The following is a 21,089-nucleotide window of genomic DNA, read 5'->3' on the forward strand; positions in this document are numbered from 1 at the left end:
CTTGAACACATGGCGTTTAAATTGCTAAAATGTATTCTACCGCATGGATGTAGGTAACTTAAATGCCTTTCCACCCGTTGTTGGATATTTAAAAGGCTTGTCAATTTATTGCTTCTGTAACATTTACACGTTTTGTGGGGCCTCAGAGGTAAACCAGGTAATGCAAGGAATCTGGGAAGAGGTGGATTTGCAAGGAATCTCGGAGGAGGTGGATTTTGGAAAAACTAGAGGCAGCTTTACCGGGGCAGCTGAATAGAACACTTAATATCTCTGTAGGTTGCTGGGATCCGGACAGGTGTCCTCAGCACGGAACGTATTGTCGGTCAAGGTAACCAGCTCTTTATCACTCAGGTGTGTACCCGGAGGGGGGTGCCTGTTCGCTGCGCAAGTTTGGCCTAAGCTCACCTGCCCTTCAAACCCTGCGGCGACGAGGCCCGAAGCCTTAAGCTCCGACCTGGCTACCGCCGCCAACCAGATGCGGTTCCCTGGGGCCACGCGCCGCCACGTGCCACCACAGGGCCCGCCCCTCCCGCTCCTGGCCACGCCCCTCACCCTCCGCCCTCGGAGGCTCTCTCCGCGGCTCCGCCTCAAGGCGACCTCCGCAAGTCCTCTCAGCCCCCTGGAGTAGCCCCGCCCCCGGCCGGCGGCCCCGCCCCCGCAATCCGGGGCCCGGGGCTGCCCCGCCCCGCAGGCCACTCGGGAGGCGCGGGGGCGGCGCCCTGCGCGATGACGTGGGCGGCGTGCGCGGTGACGGCCCGCGTCCCTGTTACTCAGCGGAGCGGCCGAGGCTGGCCGACGCGGCTTGGATCGCGGAGCCGCGAGCAGAGCTGGGTAACGGCCGCGGCGACCGCCCGGACCGCCCCTGTCCCCGCTGGCGGGCTTCCCTGTCGCCGTTCGCTGCGCTGCCGGGTGAGTGCGGCGGATGCCGCAGGGCCTGGGCGGCAGGCGGCCCCGTCGTGTTTATGTTATTGTGCCGCTGCCGCCGCCTTCTCAGCCGTAACCCCCTCCCGGGAGTGGGGGCGGGAGCGCGCGGCGGGCGGGGGCGGTGCGGGAACAATAGCGGCGCAGAGGCGGGGGCCGGCCGAGGGGGCGTGGGGCTGCGGGACCTCGGCGCGCTCCGCTACCCGCCAGCCCGCCCGCCGCCGCGAGCCCCCCCGCCTGTCCTCTCGCGTCCTCTTCGCGCGGGTCCTGCCTCCGCGGCGGGAGAAGAAAATGGAGCGGGAGGGTGGGTGGCAAGTTCTGAAACACTTCGGCAAGGGTCGGACAGAGGCGTCTCCGCGGCCCGCCGCACCCTGCCTGCCTCTGGGGCGGCGAGGAGCCGGGGAGAGCGCTTCTGCCAGCGGGTCCCCAAGCCTGCCCCGCGCCCATGGGGACCGTATTTTGCTTCTCGGTGGTTTCTTTGTGCTCAGGTTCTGGGTGAAGGCAGGCAGCAGCGCTGAAAAGGGCCGGGATGGCCTGCAGCTCTGGGCTGCGAGGCAGAGCCCAGGCCCGTGGTTCAGGTGGGAGGTGTCCATCCAGCTTGGCCCGAGCTTCGGTGGTCAGCGCACATTTCTCTTGAGGGTCACTCGGTGGTGACCTTTTGACTTTTTCACCCCACCCTCCCATCTCTTTGTCTCGCATTTGTGTTCCGGATTCAGAGATGGTAGAACCAAGTCCATTTTAAAGTACCCTGATGAACACTTGCCGTTTTTATTTCTGACAAGTTCCCCGCCTGGTCTTTATTGCGAATTTAATAACATGTCAACTACATGGCATTGTCCAGTGACTACCGTTTTTACCTCTGAAATTCAGCGATCTGTCCAGTAGAATTCTGGTCCGTCAGTCTATTGTGTTTTGAGATAGGCATCAAGCAAATATCTCCTTGGCAATTAGAACATGTTTTTTCATTCATTCATTCATTCAGCAACTGTTTGGTACCGTACCCAGATGAAGAGGTTTGGTTTGAAGGTAAAGGAAAGTATCCTTTCATGGAAGAGGATGCTTTGACTGAAGTATAATAGATGGACCTTTAAATGAGACAATTACGTAAGAGATGTCTGTTAAGGAAGGAGGTATGGTTATGTTCTGGGTCATTTTTTAAGCAGTATATCTGGAAGTTCAAGTGTAATGTTAGGAAGTAGAATTAGATTTGGTCTAAATATACAACAGCTTTTATTTATTTCTAAATTTTATTTTTTCCAGTCTTGCAGCCTTACAGTCATTTGTAATGGTTACCTCAGATTCCCCTGCTGTGGTTAACGTTAAACCTAGGAGGTCAGATGCTCTAAGTGAACATGTTTAGTGCTGTGCCTGACAAAAGCAAGCAATCAAAATGGGACTTCCTTGAGGGCAGGCCTGTCTTGCATCTGTTTCTCCACCACCTAGCCTGGAATATAGTAAGTGTTCAATAAAAGTCGGATTGATGAAAAGCTCTTTGTAAATGATAATATTTAAATTCAAGCCTTAAAAGAAAAACTGTAATGTTCTCCATAAAGTTTTGGAAGCTTCATGCAACTGTCGCTTCAGATGGCTAAATGATCAGTTCATGTACATTATCTGTTATGATGACATGGGCCTTTGAATCACGTGTAGGTCATTCACTGTCCTAAAATAAAATCTTGTCTAAATGTTTTTTTAATATAATTAATAAACTTAAGTAGGTTGTGGGGTGTGTGTTTCTGTGTATGTACTAGTTTATGTGTGTCTGTCTGTGTGTATGTACGTAATGCACACACAGGCACACTTAAACTGGTATTTCAGTAGGGGTCTAAAATGATTGCATTTATAATTTTGTGAATATTATTTGAAAGGTTTTTGGTGACTCTCATTTTGTGAAAAATTGAGGACAAAGCCACATAAATGTTTTATTAGAAATATTTCTAATATTTTGGAAATGTTTACTTGAAATGTTTGGTTTTAAGTTCTAACTTGTATTAACACAATTGGTACAAAATATGAGCCTAAAACTCAAAATAATTCATTTATCCAAGTTAAAGCTCTTTTCCACTCACTGAACAGTTTAGCGTTTGTTTTGGATTTGAAAGAATACGAAAAGAGTGAACTAATTAATGAGCTTCTTATTATTTGCTGTAAAGTGGAAATGAAGAAATAAGAAAATGATACGTTTTAAAGATGAGGGATGAAAATCTTTGAGATACCAATGTTTTATTGCTTTACCTAGTAAGGTATGTCAGATTCTAGTAGGGGTTACTGACAATCCTTTGGCAGTAGCTCACAGTCAGCCTATGTAAAGAACCAGAGTTGTGTTATTTTGTTTTCCAAATTATTCGTTTTTAAAAATAACTTTATTGAAATTTAATTGACATGAAATTCACCAGTTAAGAGTGTGTATATTTCAGTGGTTTTTAGTATATTCACAATGTTGTGCATTGATCACCATCACCAATTCCAGAACGTTATCATCACCCCAAGAAGAAACACCATATTCATTAGCAGTCACTCTGAATTTCACTTCAAATTATGCTTTAAAGTAAGAGATATAGCATCGATTCTGTTAGTAAATATATTCCTTTAATAAGTATACAAAGAGCTCCTTTTAAGTGTCCTGTCCTGGCAGAATAGGAAACTATATCCTTCATACTCCTTTAGATCGGGGAAAATGCCATTTGGAAAGGAAGTTAGTGCAAGAATACATTGTACACAAATTAATGTGGTTAGAATCTTACCTATTTGCTACATGACTGATATTATCGAAGTGACCTTGAGAGGATGAGATGTTCAGTGAAACAACTTGGAGTAATTTGTTGTTAAATGACTAGTCCCCAACTATCCTAGTGCTAAGAGGTTGTTGAATAGGAGCCTGCTTCTTGTTGGGTAGCTTTGCCAGCGGGTTGAATTTTGACATATTTGAGTCATCTACATGGTTGAGATGCTTTGTTGCACGAGTAGAAATACAAAATAATGTCTGACATTAGGATCCCAGCGCTCTAGAGGTCTCTGGTCAAGTCAATAGTATGGGTAGTAGCCTTTCTGATTCACGTAGTCCAAGGAAGTCATTATAACCGCATAGCTTTATATATGAATCATTTGCCTGTGTCAGTGAACTGTGATGCTGATTGTCTTCATCATGTGCTCTTTACCTGAACATTTAGAAGCCTTGCATTCTTACTCTTAATGCAGGTTAAGTTGAACTTTGATTTCAGAAATGATTTGACTGAAAGGTGACAGGAGTATTGAAATGAGTTACCCTGTCATTCAGGTCAATAGGTGGAGCTAGAGCAATCCAGGAATCAGACCTAGGTTCATTTCTCAGTTCTGCCATCTGGACTTTGTCATCAACAAGTTCTGGAGCTCTAGGCAAGTGCCTTAATGTTTTTGGCTTTAAAAGTATAAACTCAGGCTGTCAGAACTTTTTTTTATAGAAGGCTTGTTCCTCAGATAGGTGGTTCTAGAGAAAACTTACTAGGACAAAAAGAGCCCTTCTTGGGTGATAATCAGAAGCCTAAGTTAAGAACAGTAGTCAAAGTTAGAATTTTGTAATTTTCAGAAGCCAAAAAAATTGTTGAGTTAAATTTTTTCTTTAATATCCAGACTTAGAAAACAAATGGAAGACTTCGCCATAAGCTGGAGATTCTTGGAAAGGTAGATTTTTTTTTATTCCACAGCATCATGCCTTCTCATGAGACCCTATGCTCTCAGAGATTTTGTGGAAGACATAAAATGAAGAGTTCATTATCCTCAGGAAGCTTATAGTCAAGGATGAGACTTAAGGCATCTCTGAACAGTGAATTTATGCTCTTTTAAAAGGTATATGAAAGGGCTCCTGCCAAACAAAAGCCTACTTCACGTCTCTGCGCAAGCCAAATTTCACTGAAATCCAGTTTTTAAAATTGTGTGTGTGTGTGTGTGTGTGTGTGTGTGTGTGTGTGTATGTACGCGTGTGGGGAGAGAGAGAGGGAGGGAGGAGACACCTGTTTGGAAAACTTAGTAGCTTCCGTTCCTTTTCTTGGAGGTGGGTTATATCACAAATACAAGACATGCCTGTGTTTGCTGTTACCCTTTATTGTATTTCACATTTAGTTAAAATCTGCCATTCTTTAGAAAGTTAAGGAACCCAAACCTTATAGTGATTGCAAGCGTGGGTTTTAAGGTCAGCCTGAGTTCTAATCGTGCTCCAATCTAACTGTGGTATAGGCTCGTTCAGGTTATATAACGTATTTGAGCCTGTTTTATTGTCTGTCAAATGAGAATAATAATAGCACATAACCTCATAGGTCTGTGAGGTTTAAATAAGGTACTGCATGTAAAGTGCCTGGTACTGGTATAGTGGCTGGAATGGTAGATACAAGTATTCAGGTAGTTTTTGCTATTGTTATCACTTATTTTTAACTTGAAACAAACATAAAATGCCGAGTAAATGTCAAACCAGTTTAATGCACAGTGTCCATTCTAATTCTCCAGAATATGCCATTTGTTTCACTCTGCATCTCTGGGGGTTTATTTAAAATTCGATCATCTCATATAATCTGAATTGACTGAGATGATTTATATTAACATTTGGACCAGTAATCCTCTCGATCTTAAAATTTGGAAATGTTCCAAAAGCATATATTGAAGGGAACATATTTGCCACTTTCACGATTTTTTGCCTTTTCCCACAGCAGCAAATTGCCTACGCTTTCCTAGGGTTATTATAGACATCTAAAGGAATGAGAATTTGGGAACTACGAATAGCTTTATCATGTGACACATTTGAAGAAAATGGAATGCTGTCACATCTGTTAAATTTAGTGTTATTGGGATCTTTGATTCTGCGAAGATTGCAAATTTGTCAGAGACCTGGTAACCACAACAATTCATTGAGGCCTGGAGGCCTATTAAAAAATGAGGGAGATTATTTATTAGTACCACTTAGAAATAATTATCTTTTCTGTATTTTCTGTGTTTTTCTAAGTCTTCTGTTTAGCGTTTGTATGGTTATAATGGTAGATTACATTTCTTGTTCCTTCTCAAGAGCATCTACTCTACTATGAGATGACACTGGTTTTTACTTCGGCAGTATTTACTGAACATGGCATTATACCAATCCAGGTATTCAATGATGTGGGAGCCAAAGGAAATAGAAGTCAGTTTCTACCCTCAGTGAGCCGAGTATAATTTGATAGAAGATAAGGATTAACGTAAGCACATTTATGTCCTAACACAAGGAAGCAAATATTGTTAGTCATTTCATTAGGAATTTCTTTTGTCATTGGGGCATTTGGGGCCTTCCAAACCTTGTGTCTCTTGCCATGCCTTTGTACTCACTCGATAAACCTCAGAAAGCAAGATATCTTTTCTGATTCCTGGTTTAAGTTGAGAGTGTGGTGCACATTAGTCAAAATCCAAATCATAAGAAAAGGCAAATCTTATACATTCATTCTGGAATACAACAGGGTATCAAAATAAGTACATGAAAAATATGAAAAGCTGACAGTAGAAAAGATGCTATTCAGGTACTAACCAGAGTTCTCAATCTCCTTTGTATTGGAGCTGTTACGATGTAAGGCTAGATCTGTACTAGAAACACTTTTTAAAGTCTCTCTCCAGTATTGAGAAGTGTAGGCCTCCAGTAATGCTTCTTGGTGCTGACTCAAGCCCGCCACCTACCATATTTCTGGGGACACTGGAAACGAAAAACAGCCACACACAAGCACTTGCTTTGCTCGGCAGGAAACATCAAAAACATTGATAAGATGCTATTTCCTAAAAGTCATTAATTGGGTAGAAAAACCACCATTTTCTGACTTGTTCCGGAAAGGATGGCTCTCTTTACTTTCAGATGCCATTGGGTCAACCAAAGGTAAGATAAAGAAAAGCTACTGTTGTATGGATTTCTCTGTGACCTGAGAAAGGGTCACTTTTCAGTTAAAACAAACAAAAACCAAAGTATCTAGCTTTGTCTGTTACTATTGAGAATTTAAAAGTCTTAATGTTTTACTTTGTTTACATTTCATATTTTGACCAAGTAGTAATGAATTCACTTTGACTCAAAATTCCAAAGACTTAAAAAGAAAGAATCTGCTTTTCTACTGTGTGTAGCCACCTAGTTTTTCTACCTGGAAACTTAAATTTCCTGTGAATACTTCCAAAGATAGTTTGTATGTGTGCAAGTGTGTAATCCTTTGTTCAGAATCCTTGGTCTAGGTGTATTTTAGAATGAAGGCTTCTTTTTTTTGCAATTGTGGGAAGATAATATAGCGCATCTACCATATTATCCAAAATCCCTAGTAAGAGGTTGTAGCCTCGTAATTAAACACATTTAACATTTCTGTAAAAAATTCAGACATAGGCCAGGTGCGGTGGCTCACGCCTATAGTCTCAGCACTTTGGGAGGCTGAAGCGGGTGGATCACCTGAGGTCAGGAGTTTGAGACCAGCTTGGCCAACATAGTGAGACTACAAAAATTAGCTGGGCGTGGTAGCACGCGCCTGTAATCCCAGCTACTCAGGAGGCTGAGGCAGAAGAATCGCTTTAGTCTGGAAGGTGGAGGTTGCAGTGAGCTGAGATCGTGCCACTATACTCCAGCCTGGGTGGCAGAGGTGAGACTCTGTCTCAAAAAATAAAAAAAAATAAAAAACCCAGAAATAATCAAAGGTGTTAATATTTTTATAAAAGCATAACACAAGTGGAGTGAATAAAGATTATAAAATCTTATGCTACATCTCGTCAGGTTTTGCTACCAAATATGTTTGTACTAAACTTATTTTAAAAATGTATTTTTCACAGCTTTATGGATTTTGGCTTTGCCAATGAAGGATAGGTATCATACATATATACAGTACTGTGTAGCCTTTGCTCTGCTTCCTCCCTTTTTATTTAATCTAAGTTAATGCATGCAATATGTACCACCCTTTGCTTTTTTGTTTTTTGCTTGTTGGTTTGTTTTTTGAGACGGATTCTCACTCTTGTTGCCCAGGCTGGAGTGCAGTGGTGCAGTCTCGGCTCACTGCCACCTCTGCCTCCCAGGCTCAAGTGATTCTCCTCCCTCAGCCTCCTGAGTAGCTGGGATTACAGGTGATCCACTTGCCTTGGCCTCCGAAGTGCTGGGATTATGGGTATGAGCCACCGCACGTGGCCTGCTTTTTTGTTTTAATATAGCTGAGAGATTATTTTATATCAGTCATATCAGTATGTAAATAGCATGCTTTTTTAACATCTTTGTGGTATTCCATTTGTGTTACACTGTTTGGGGGTGCTATATCAAAATACCGTAGATTGAGTGGTTTAAACAACAGAAATTATTTCTTACAGTTTTGAAAGTTGGGAAGTTCAAGATTAGGCTACTTAACCAATTTGGTTCCCTGTTGAGGGCCCTATTCCTGGCTTTACAGGTGGCTGGTTTCTGGATGTATCCTCACATGGCCCCTAAGAGCTCTAGTCTGTTGCTCATCCTATCATGGGGACTCCACCCCATGACCTAATACATGAGAAGTTTAGTTACCTCCTAAAGGTTTCTCCTCCAAATACTATCAAGTTGGAGGGTAGGGCTTCAACATATGAAATTGGAGGGACACAGACAGTCCATAACATCATTATACTGGTGTACCATTTAACTCCTTTTTGATGCATGTTTAGGTAGTTTTCAGACTTTTGCTGTCAAAAACCATGGTGCAGTGGATTCCCTTGTGCATACATCATGTTGCACTTAAATGCATAGGATAAATTTCCAGAGGTAGAGTTCCTAGGCCAGTGTATGTGCATTTGTAATTTTATGTATTGCTGAAGTGACGCCTGTAGAGGTTGTCCCACTTCCATTCTACCAGCACTGTGTAAGGATGCCTGCGTCTTGTTACCCTTAAACATCTTTCGTCTTTTAAGGACTGTTTGTATTTTCTTTCTTTTGAACTGTCCTTGTCTTTGCATATTTTTCTATTGCTTTGTTGCTCATTTTCCTAGATTTGTAGGATTAATTTTACAGATTGGCTCCATGCTATTTTTTGGAAATATTTTTCCCCAATTTGCTGTTTTCCATTCTATGGTAGGATATTGTGTATAGTTCCAGCTTTATTTTCTTCACCAGATATCCATCCAGTTGCCCCTATACCATTTATTAAATAGTCCATCTTTGTCTTACTGATTTAAAATGCCACCTTTACCATTTACAAATTTCCACGTGTATTTGCTACCACTGGTCGCATTGACCCATCTGCCTGTTTGGGACCCAAGCCATCCTGTTTTTATTATTGTAGCTTATGCTGTGTTTTCTGCTAGGTCTAATTCCCTTTTATTTCTCTGTTCAGAAGTATTTTTCTGGCTTCTATCTTGTTTATTTTATATGAACTTTTAGAAACAACCCATCTAGTCTAGTCTGTACCCCTCCTCTGCCAGTCTTTCTGTTGGAATCAGTTTTTTTTGTTTTATTGTGGTAAAATTATGTACAACTAGATGCACAAGCATTACGGTCCAGTAAGTTTGCCTATGTATACACTTGTGCAACCCCAGATCAAAATACAGAACGCTTCCATCACCCAGAAGCTTTTTGTACATCCTTTTCAAGTTACCTTGCTCCCCAGTGATTGACTTCTATTACATGGATTCAGTTTACTGTTAGGATTTCTTTGTATTTAAAAAGTAAGTGACAGCTTTATGATGTTGTACCTTTATATCCAAGAATAGGAAAAACTTAACCTTTTTATTTGTTGAAGTCTCATTTTGGGTTCCTGATAGCATTTTTAAACATTAAAAAGAATTTTTTTTTTTTTTGCTATTTTATATATTTAAGTTTTTCTGTTTTTTTTTTTTTGTTTGTTTGTTTTACTGCCGGAAATAGCATCTTTTTTTTCCATTTTATCTTCTATCTGGTTTTGTATAAGAAAGCTTTTTTATTTTGTAAATTAGTTAGTATTTTTTATATATTAAATTATAAGCCCCCTGTAGAATATTTATTATTTCTAATAGTTTTGTAGTTGAATTTTTGATTTTTCTGATATGTCATGCCAGCTTTTTTGTTTCCTTTGAGTTTTACCTCCTCCCTCCCCCAACTTTTTAATACCACTATATTTTTTTCTTATTGCATTCATAGTGGTGATTTTTAGAAGATTATAGTTTTCCTCCATTATATGTGAAACGAGAGCCAAAATATCTGTTTATCTGTTGAGTATTTAAAGGTTATGAATAATAATGAAGTTAGGGAGGGATTATGGGAATACTTAAAGCAGTGTGAAGTTTTCTTTCTAAAGTTAATGTAACTTGAAATGAACTGTGGTTTTCAAAATGTTAAATGTACAAGTTGGGGATCAATCAATCACTTGATAGCAAATGTAGGATTAACAGTTAACTGCCTTATCTCTTATTTGATAATACAGTCATGTACCACATGGTGAGGTTTCAGTCATTGACAGAACACATATGTGACAGTGGTCCCATTAAATTATACCATATTTGTACTCTATGTTTTCTATGTTTAGATACAGAAATACTTCCCGTTGTGTTACAGTCGCCTGCAGTATTCAGTACAGTAACATGCTGTACAGGTTCGTAGCCTAGGGTCAATAGGCTACACCATGTTATAGCCTAGTTATGTTATACCATCTAGGTTGGTGTAAGTACATTCCATGATGTTCGCACAGTGACGGCATTGCCTAATGATGCGTTTCTCAGAAGGTATCCCCGTCCTTAAGCAAGGCATGATTATGCATATAGGCTGCTTTCTATGTGCTTAGCAGCCAGAGGCAGCTCCCTGAAATAGTTTAGTCTGGTGTCAGAGAGTGTACGATCAAAGTAGAGGTCAAGATATGTAGAAGTGTGAAGTGAATGAATATAGACAGGAGGGTCTTAAGCTTGGAAGCATGCTGAAATCAGCAAGTCAGGAAAGCACAGGAGTGAGAGAGTGCAAAGAGTGAGTTTGATTTGGCGACTGGGTTTGAGGCAGGTTGCTCATCCTTATAAAATTATATGGTAGTGAGATACTTAGCTGAACTTCAGTAGAGTTCTCATTGCTTATTGGGAATTAAATAGTTTATTTTCTGTCTCTTCTTCCCTTCCCCTGCTCCCACCAAAAAGCTGAGGCGGTTTTCTGCTCAAGGACCCATACATTGTTAAGTAACTAGAAACAAAAAGTTAGAACCTCGGGAAAACAAGAATCCAGACTACCCTAATAGTATAAGAGGTAATACATACCCTATTTGGTGCCTATCATATATCAGGCACTATCCTTGTGCTTTATGTATGTTAAATTATTTAAACATCATGCAGCAACCCTGCAAGGTGGGCACTGTTAGGCCCATTTTATACATGAGGAAATAGGCATAGAGAGATTATATGGGAAGTTGTTGGTGATCTTGTTTGATGATTTCATTAAAGTGGGAAGAAAGAAGCCAAGTTGAAGATGGTTAAAAAACAATGAATGATTTTTTTTTTTTTTTTTTTTTTTAAAGACTGTCTCCCTCTGTTGCCCAGGCTGGAGTGCAGTGGTATGATCATAGCTCATTGCAGCCTTAAACTCCTGGGCTCAAGTGGATCTTCCTGTCTCAGCCTCCCAAATAGCTGGGACTTGGCTGGCTAACTTTTAAGTTTTTTGTAAAGATGGGTTCTCACTGTGTTGCCCAGGCTGGTCTCAAACTCCTGGCCTCATGTGATCATCCCACCTCAGCCTCCCAAATTGCTGGGATTATAGACGTGAGCCACCACACCTCGCCCCTAAATGAAACACTTTGAAAAAGAGTGAGGTATGAGCAAGTGCTGACACAGTGGGTGTAGACCACTCTTTTAAGATTAGCTCTAAAGTGAACAAAGGGGTTGGTAGATAAAGGAAATTGTGAGGCTCAGAAATTGAGTTAAAATGGCATTGCTGTATGTAGGAAAGGGGATGCAGAGTACAGGTAGAGAGTTTGGCCCTCATTAGAGGAGAGATCTTTTCCATCTAACAGGAGGAAATGCGGAAACGTTGTGTGCCCTTGTGAGGAAGTTTGGAAGTTGGAAGATGAAGACCTGTTCTCCTGGCTTTCATCTTCTCTTGTGGTTTCTGTTTGCTCAGTGAAGCATGAGATTCATACGGGCAGAAAGGGATGGGAGTGTGAGGAGTTTGAAGCAGTTTGTCAAGAAGTATTGATTGTTCATTTAAAGTTTAAAATCTTGAAGTTAAAGTGATATGAATCAACCTGGTTTTGTGACCACCACCCCAGCATTATTTAGCTGATTAGTTACAGGCACAGATAAGGCAGGTAGTTGGATTTACCTAGGGTGAGATTTTGCCAGGTGTAGTAGAGTTCTCCAGAGAAACAGAACCAATCTGAGTTATAGATAGATAGACTGAGATTTTAAGGCATTTGTTTTTGTGAGGGCTGGCAAGTCTGAAATCTGTAGAGCAGGCAGGAAATTCTTGATCAGGAGTTAATACTGCAGCCTTGAGGCAGAATTTTGTTTTTCTCAGGGAAGCTTGTTTTTGCTATTAAAGCCTTATCAAGTGATTGGATGAGGCCTACCCACGGTATCAAGGATAAGCTCCAGTACTTAAACTTGACTGTTTGTAGATATTAATCACATCTACAAAATACCTTCACAACAACTACATAATTGTTTGAATAACTGGGTACTACAGCCCAGCCAAATTGATACTTACAGCTAGCCATCACACCAAATCAGTACAAAAGAAGGAAAAGGGGACAAGGGAAATAAGGGCCTTTTAACTAGAATGCTTATTGTGGGGTGGTGGTTGAGTATGTAACTGGCCACAGGGTTTGAGTAAGTTAATTTGAAAGATTGAATGCCATGGTCAGAGTGGGATACCTGAAAGAGAGATTTCACAAGTATGATAATTACTGACATTAATAATGCTCAGGATGACCTTGGATGTGGGCTGCAGAGGTGGAATTCAGAGACAAGTCCGGAATGTGAGGAGGCCAATGAGTTAAGAGTCTGAGGTATTAAAAAAAAGGTCAGTCTGCGTGCGTGGGGAAATCAGCAACTAGTGAGGGGAGTAAGGGTACATGCTGCAAACCAGTTGTAATGTCCTCACTGAATAAGGAAGAATTGGAGGGAGGATAGACAATGACGAGAAAGGATAAAGGTAGTGTAACAGGCTAAGTTTGCTTGTCACAAATTGGGAATTTCAGAAGGCCAAGTAAAGGAATTAGGAGGATGGAGAATTGGGTCAAATGGAGGACGTACACAACAGTATGGCAGTGAGAATTCAGGGAATAATAGATAACCAGGGAGAACTGGACTTTTTCTGGTGACCATCAGCAGGGATGTGAGGTATGAGGGGATTAATCCTGATACAGGAGACGGTGGTTATCAGTTTTAGTCTTGTAGGTAGGACTCTGTGGCAGTGCTTTCAAATTGTTAGTCATGACCCATTAGTAGGTTATAGAATGAATTTAGGAGATCACAACTTCTGTTATGTTTTTAAAAGAAATGAAGTAGAAAATACCATAGTGTGTCATGTATAATAAGGGACTAAGAATTTTTTAACAGTTTTATTGAGATATAATTCACATACCATTATAGTTATCTATTTGAAATACACAGCTCAAAGCTTTTTTAGTATATTCCTGGAATAATGGAACCATCATCACAACCTAACTTTAGAACATGTTTGTCGCCCCAGATAGTAACCTCATACTCACCAACAGTCACTCCGCATTTCTTCACACGCACATACCCCACTCTCCCTGGCCCTAAACAGCCACTTAACCTACTTTCTTCTTTGTAGTTTTGCTCATTCTGGCTATCTCTTTTTTATTTTTTTGAGGTGATGTCTTGCTCTCTCACCCAGGCTGGAGTGCAGTGGTGTGATCCTGGCTCACTTCAGCCTCCCAGGTTCAAGAAATTCTCCTGCCTTAGCCTCCTGAGTAGCTGCGATTACAGATGCCTGCCATTAGTCCTGGCTAATTTTTTTGTATTTTTAGTACAAAAAATTTTGGCTCAAGTGATCATCTCTCCCCAGCCTCACAAGTAGCTAGGACCACAGGTGTGCCCTGCTAATTTTTAATTTTTTTTTTTTTGTAGAGATGGGGGTTTCACTGTGCTGTCCAGGTGCTCTAACTCCTGGGCTCAAGTGATGCTCCCACCTTGGCCTCAAAAAGTGCTGAGATTACAAACATGAGCTTCCTCACCTGGCCAAAGAGTTCTTTATATATTAGAGATACAAGTTGCTTAACAGATGTATGGTTTATAAATATTTTCTCCTGTTTTGGAGGTAGTCTTTTTACTTACTTGATGGCATCAATTGTAGCACAAAAAGTTTTAATTTCAATGAAGAAATCCAATGTATTTGTTTTTCCCTTGTGCTTTTGGAATATTTTATAAGAAGCCAATGCTTAACTCAAGGTCATGAAGACAACTTCTACGTTTTCTTCTGAGTTTTATAGTTTTAGCTCCTACATTTAGGTCTGTGATCCATGTTGAGTTAATTTTATGGTGTATGGTATGAGGAAGGTATATGAGGTCATTCTTTTGCTTGTAGACATGCAGTACTCCTAGCTCCATTTGTTGAAAATGCTATTCTTTCTTACCAAATTGTCTTGGGCATTCTTGAAAAAAAGGCAGATTTATTTCTGGATTCTGAGTTCTATTCCATTGATCTATGTGTCTATTCTTATGTTCCCACAGTGTGTTGATTACTGTAGTTCAGAATTTTTTGAAAGTTGTGTTTCCCATAGATGTGTGAGTATATTTATACAGAGATTCACACAGAGGTGTGTGTGTAATAGATTATGTTGTAAAATGTTGGAAAACCTATGGTGTCTCCCCGATAGAGTTCACTCTCTTGTGGCAACTTAGTGGAGTATGTTCCCTCTCAGGTAATATACAGAGAAGACAGGTTAGAGGGTCTGTCTGTGAGTGTATGAACTCCTTTTAGATTGGATGACTGATTTTTCTTACTTTAGTACATGAAGGTTTCAAGTGCATGTGGTCTGAAGGGCAGTAAGGAGGGCCCTTACTGCCCTTCAGACCACATGCAGCTGTGGGAATTCCTAAAGAATTCATCGGAGGCGGACGTAAGGATTATGGAGTGAAGTATTTGAAATTTTGAAGTTAGCAGAGTTTTGTACTGCGCCAGTCTTTCATGATTCTCAAAACAAAAAAAAGAAAAAAACTTTTTTGAATATATTAAGCATGTCTGTGTTGGATAACTTAAGACGTTATATAATAAAAATTATATAGATAATTTAAGGTTTGGGAATGATGCTATCTCCTTCTAGAGAGGATTTTTGTTGACTTTTGGCGGGAGGCAAGCTAGTGGCACTAGCAATCCCGGATCATCTTAATCCAGTCAGAGACTATAATGTTTCAAAACTGGGTTCCAGAGTCTACGAATGCTGGTCTGTTTTGTTTTATTTACTTCTGGGATATGACCCCTTGGAGTCCTAGCATAAAGCCAGGGGTGTTATCAGCCCCACACGCCCCCACCCCCACACTTTCTTGAACCCTTAACTCCAGTATTTAATCATTTCTGGTCATGTAAATCTGTTGCAGGTTCAAGCTCAGCTTCTCAGCCACCTCTTTGGAATTAGCAGATCCCTTCAGGAGGAAAAATGGCCCCGGATGTCAGGCTCACTTATGAGCTTTTCCTTATTCTACCAGATCTTGGTCTTCATGCTTTTTCACTACCTTGGCACTCTGATGCCCTCAAACAGGTTTTTTGGTTTTGATTTTTAAAACATTTTTTACTGGGGACTTGAGCAGGTGTCCAGTTTTTCTAGTTGCTGCCAGTAAGATAATTGGTTTGAATTATCTAGTTCACCATTTTAAGGAAAATGATTTGTTAGGTTGATCAAAGTTTATGTCATAAGGTTCCCTATTTGAAATTGTAGTATATGTGGTTTCAGTTTTTCCTAGGGGTAAGATTTTGGGTACCAGTTTCTACAGATTATGGGAATGATTAGAAAAGGGGAAATAGCCTTGGAAATAGAAATGGGAAGGGAAAATGGTAGAAAAAACTAGATATTTTTGCAAAGTTTGGAAAAGATAAAGGTATAGGGTAACATTTTCTTGTCTATTAGGAGTGTAAAAGGGCAGTCATGTATAAAAGGAGCTGAGATATTTGTTGTAATGATAGTGTCATAATTAAAAGACTGCGGAATCTAGGTATTATGGGGGTGGCTTTGAGAAGTATCTACTTAGTCATGTTGAATAAAATTTTAAAATTTCGCAGAGAAACCCTAGATACTGAGTCATTAATTAAAGGAGTCAACTTTGGGGCTGGACTTACGGTTGTGTTTATAGCAGTATAAATCTCCTCAACCACTAGTATGTAAGGGATTGCAGAACAAATGTAATTTCATAGAACCCATTATTTATATGAGAGATACAAAATGATACTGATTTTGATTTAGGATGCCATCTTCATCTGTGTATGAAAATAAATGTAAGGTCTTAAAGAGTTTTTGTTTTTGATTCTCTAAGCTATTCCCATACTTCTTAAATTTCAAAATTACAAAGTTTTCCATCCATCTTAATCATCATAATTGAGGAAAAATGATATATCTTTAATAGCCCCCTTCTTCTCTTGAGAAAATGATAGATACTGGGTGTATTTCAGAAGGTTTTATCAGCAGAGTTTTGGTTGATATTTTAAACTTTGAGGATAGAAATTGTTTAGTAAAGTGATGCCCTCTCTTTTTTGGCTTCATCTTCCAGTATATGTGTCATAGGAACCTGGTTTAAGATCAGTGTGTTTCTTTGTTAGACCTGTCAGTAGAATCGGCTATTACTGTTTTTTGGTTCCTTAAAACTGAACATTTTGGCCACCGTCCTCACCCACATTTTAAAGTGACTTCATTCTCTCATATCACTCCCAACTGAAGAATGTTCAGACATACACATTGAAAGAATATTATGGTAAACACCTGTATACTTCATTTGGATATTGTAGTTGTTAGCTTTTTTGTCATATTTGTTTATGTCTCTCCTAAAAGTAAACACATTCTCTTACATATGTCATACTTAAGCCCTTAATATCTAGTTCATATTCAAGTTTTGCTAATTATTCCCCCAAAAGATCAGTTTGTGCTGCAATCAGGTACTGTGATTTCTCACCTTGTTTCCTTAGCTCTTGTGAATATGTTTTCGTGCATGAATAGTGTTCACATTGATGTTTCTGTTAGGGGCAATCACTGGGGAGTCCTATTCTTCCATCTTGTTCTGCCCCTCTTCTCCAAAAAGGTCAACTTTTTCAAACCAATATTGAATCAGTTTATGAACTACGTTTGATTGTTGTTGCTTTAGTCACTTTTAACGTACAACAATTGTCCTGTTTTCTTTTTTTCTTTTTTTTTTTTTTAACGCTTATGATACTGGCTTCTTGAAGAGACCAGGCCATTTGTCATAGAATGTGTCCCTTATTTTGGATTTGTCTGATTGTTTTCTTGTAGCAATTAACTTGTATCTCTGTTCCACTGTTTCCTAAAGTAGAAGGTTGAGTCTAAAGGCTGGATTATATTTAGATTTTTTGGCTTAGTTATTCCTATGTACATTATATTGACTCATAACGCAGGCATCAGGTGGTTTGCCTAAAGTGTGATCATTTGGTGTTAAGATGGTATTCACCACATCTATCCATTATAACGATGGGTTTCCCCTTGACAATCAGCAGTTGATCAGCGAGATGACATATTGGTTCCCTGTGAATATTCTGTTTTCCAGCAGCCTATGTGTTTAGAGTCTCTTGGTGAGCTTTGAATCAGTTGTTTCATTTGGGCTTGCAAATGGTGTTTTTTTGTTTTTGTTTTTTGTTTTTCTAACCCTATCATCCTTCTTTTTTATTTTTATTTTTTTCAGACAGAGTCTCACTCTGTCACCCAGGCTGGAGTGCAGTAGCACCATCTCTGGTGCTGCAACCTCCACCTCCTGGGTTCAAGCGATTCTGTCACCTCTGCCTCCCGAGTAGCTGGGACTACAGGCATGTGCCACCACGCCTGGCTAATTTTCATATTTTTAGTAGAGACAGGGTTTCACCATATTGGCCAGACTGGTCTCAAACTCCTGACCTCAAGTGATCTGCCCATCTGGACCTCCCACCTATCATCCTGCTTGATCTATTAATATTAACCAGCTTTCCTCTGTTAAAAAGACCTTTCCCCCTTGTCAACTAGGATTAACTACAGTTCTTCCTAACAAGATGAGATAAATGTTTATTTCTCTTTAACATACTAACCTTTTAACATGCCAGTTTTGAAAATTACTTAGTAGGCATCTCCAAAAAGTGGCACATAACTTTCACTCTCTCTGTATCACAGGGATTTTTGATTTTTCAAAAGTTTTATGATCATTTCAGTCATTCTTTTTAAAATAGTCTTCATTTGTAGAAGTTTTGGTTTTACAGAAAAATTGAGTATATACTATAGTTTCTATATACCCCACACCCAATTTCTCCTATAATTAACATCATATGTTTGCATGACACATTTGTTACAGTTAGTGAAAATTATTGGTACATTATTAACTAAAATCCATGGCTTATTCAGCTTTTCTTAGTTTTTAGCTAGTGTTTTTGTTTTATTTTGTTTTTACAAGATCCCATCTGGAATACCACATTACATTTTGTCATATCTCCTGAGGATTTCTTAGCTGTGAGTTTCTCAGATATCCCTTTGTGTTGATGACCTTGACTGCTCAGATATTTTGTGAGAATACCGTTTTATTGGAATTTGTCTAATGGTTTTCTTATTTTTAGACTAGCCTTATGGGTTTCTAGAAGGAAAATCCACAGAGGTAAAGCATCATTTCATCACATCCTGTCAAGGGTACGTACTGTTAACATATGTCTTGGTTTTGACTTTGATCACCTGGTTGAAGTAATATTTGTCAGATTTTTCCATTGTAAAGTTACTCTTTTTTCCTCCTTTTCATACTGTACTATTCAGGAAAGGTGACCATGTACAACCCACACTTAAAGAGTAGGAAGTTATGTCCTGCTTGATGGCAAAGTGTCTACATAAATTATTAATATTTGGAATCCTTCTGTGCAGGAGATTTTTATTTTCTCCCATTTAGTAATTTATTCAGTCATTTATATCAGTATGGACTCATGGTTGCTTATTTTATACTTTGTGTTACAGTCCAATACTAATAATACTTCATTTTGCTACTCACATTGTTTCAGATTTGGCCATTGGGAGCCATCAGCGTGGGTGTTTTCTGAGCACTTTCTTTCTGGCACTGCAGGATGCTCCCAGCTCATCTTGTATGTTTTCTACCCTAGTCCTGGGATCAGCCATTTCTCTAAGGAGCACTGTTTCCTTTAATTAGGAAATGGTATTAGAAACAAAGTTCTAGGTGTGCTTGTTGCTACTGGGATGTTGTTTCTTTTAGGTACTCTCAGCAGATAGAGCAAAGAAATATATTCATATATTAGAAATATCTGTATATCTACATGTCTAGATAGACACATATAAGTATTTAATATTATATATAAATATATGTACATAAATATTTGTAACCATCTGTATCTGTACAAGCTAAACATGAATTCTTAGTGTCTTCAAGTCTAATCTATTACCATATGGATCATTCCTGGTCCTCCCCTTACCAGTAAATTTCCTCCAGTAGCGGGAAACCTGCTTCTCAGCACACACCACGTATTTACTTAGTTGTTCAATTCCAACATAGATCTTATAGCAGTATCAGAATTGTTAACTCACACGCAGTGGAAACAGCTGTATCAACCAGGAGGGTTTTTTCTTTTTTTTTCAATTCTTCAGAAATTTCTAGGTAGACAGTCATGTCATCTGCAAACAAAAGCAGTTTTATTTCTTGTCGTCCCTCCATCTGTGTGCCTTTTCTTCCTTTTATTGTCTTAGTGCAGTATTTAGTACTTTAGGTATGATGTTGAATAGGAGTGATGGGGGGAGACGTTTTTGCCTTATTCTTGTTCTTAGGGGGAAAGTATCTAGTTTTTCACCATTCTGTGTTCACTGTAGAGAGTTTTTTGAGGGGACTAGAGTAGATTTTTTTTTAAAAAATCAAATTGAGGAAATTCTTCTCCATTCTGGGTTTTCTGAGCGTTTTCATCATGAGTGGTGTTAGATTTTGTTAGATGCTTTGTCTGCATCCGTTGATACCGTTTGATTTGTCTTCATTAGCCTATTGATGTAGTGGGTTAGGGTTACATTAATAGATTTTAGAACCAGCCTTGCATACCTGGGATAAATCTCACCTGGTTATGGTGAATAATTCCTTTTCTACATTAATGGATTCAATTTACTAATATTTTGTTGTGGATTTTTGTTACCTATGTTCATGAAAGATACTGGTCTGTAGCTTTCTTTTCTTACAATCTCTTTGTTTTATTATTATTATTATTATTATTAGAATAATGCTGCTCTTTTAGAATAAGTCAGGAAATGTTCCTTCTGTTTTTATTTTCTGCAAGAGGTTGTAGAGAATTGATATCACATTTTTTTTCCTTAAATGTTTGGAAGAATTCACCAGTAAAACTGTTCGGGCCTGGCATTTTCTGTTTTAAAAAGTTAATAACTATCGATTCAATTTTTTAATAGATATAGATCTATTCAGATTATTGATTCGGTTTCTTTAATAGTTACAGGTTTGTTCAAGTTGTTCATAGTATTCCTTTGTTGTACTTTTGATGTACTTGGGATAAGTAATGATGACCCCTCTTCCATTTGTTACGTTAGTAATTTGTGCCTTCTCTCTTTTTCTTCTTTTTTTATTTGAGACAGAATCTCACTCTGTCACCCAGGCTGGAATGCAGTGGTACGATTTTGGCTCACTGCTACCTCAACCTCCTGGGTTCAAGCGATTCTCCTGCCTCAGCCTTCCAAGTAGCTGGGATTACAGGCATATGCCACCATGCTTAGCTAATTTTTGTATTTCTTAGTAGAGGTGGAGATTTCACCATGTTGGCCAGGGTCATCTTGAACTTCTTGATTAATATGGCTAGAGGTTTAACAGTTTCATTATATTTTCAGCGAGCCAGCTTTTTTTTTTTTTCTATTTTCCTGTTTTTAATTTCATTGATTTTGACTGTAATTCTTTTTTTTTCTTCTGTTTACTTTAGGTGTTATTCTTTTTGATGATCGGTTGTCTCACATTTGGCCAGTGAGAATCTCTTGAGGTGGCTGCTGTGTCCATTTTGATCTGACCTGGTTGTTCTTTGAGTGCTTCCTTGCTTTCTGGCAGGATAAAATGTCTTTCAGCCTGTA

General features: G+C 39.4%; 1 protein-coding gene across 15 annotated transcripts in view; it reads left to right on the forward strand.

The window, feature by feature from the left end:
* Positions 1 to 728: 728 nt before the first annotated feature.
* MAPK8 (mitogen-activated protein kinase 8) overlaps positions 729 to 21,089 on the forward strand; it is a 135,283-nt gene continuing 114,922 nt past the window's right edge. For 4 of the 15 annotated variants that reach the window (XM_023230148.3, XM_023230141.3, XM_023230137.3 and 1 more), the window contains exons 1-2: positions 746 to 909; positions 2,182 to 2,375. The gene's annotated coding sequence lies outside the window, so the exon portion shown is untranslated. Of the gene's footprint in view, positions 910 to 2,181; positions 2,376 to 18,598; positions 18,669 to 21,089 lie in introns of all 15 variants that reach the window. The other 11 variants (XM_023230147.2, XM_023230140.2, XM_023230136.2 and 8 more) reach the window with 4 other exon arrangements.

Source organism: Piliocolobus tephrosceles, chromosome 9 (assembly GCF_002776525.5).
Source record: "Piliocolobus tephrosceles isolate RC106 chromosome 9, ASM277652v3, whole genome shotgun sequence".
NCBI lineage: Eukaryota > Metazoa > Chordata > Mammalia > Primates > Cercopithecidae > Piliocolobus > Piliocolobus tephrosceles.